The sequence below is a fragment of the Geospiza fortis genome, unplaced genomic scaffold (assembly GCF_000277835.1).
Source record: "Geospiza fortis unplaced genomic scaffold, GeoFor_1.0 scaffold5449, whole genome shotgun sequence".
NCBI lineage: Eukaryota > Metazoa > Chordata > Aves > Passeriformes > Thraupidae > Geospiza > Geospiza fortis.
In genome coordinates, this window is record NW_005054968.1 from 18,224 (window position 1) to 18,545 (window position 322).

Sequence of the window (322 nt, forward strand, 5' to 3'; positions counted from 1 at the left end):
TGATGTCCCCAATGTCCCCATGTCCCCACTGATGTCCCCAGTGTCCCCAGGCCGAGAACCTGCTGCTGGACACCAACGCCAACACCGAGATCCCATCCCAGTGTCCCCATCCCAATGTCCCCGTCCCAATGTCCCCATCCCAATGTCCCCATTCCTGTCCCACTGTCCCTGCCCCCACCAATGTCCCCATGTCCCCACTGATGTCCTCACTGTCCCCAGGCCGAGAACCTGCTGCTGGACACCGACGCCAACACCGAGATCCCATCCCAATGTCCGTGTCCCAGTGTCCCCGTCCCAGTGTCCATGTCCCACTGTCCCTGTC

At 61.8% G+C, this 322-nt stretch overlaps 1 protein-coding gene across 1 annotated transcript in view; it reads left to right on the forward strand.

Moving 5' to 3' along the window:
- Nucleotides 1-322, forward strand: part of LOC102039455 (serine/threonine-protein kinase MARK2) — a 10,771-nt gene that overhangs the window by 3,861 nt on the left and 6,588 nt on the right. The gene's annotated exons all lie outside the window — the stretch shown is intronic.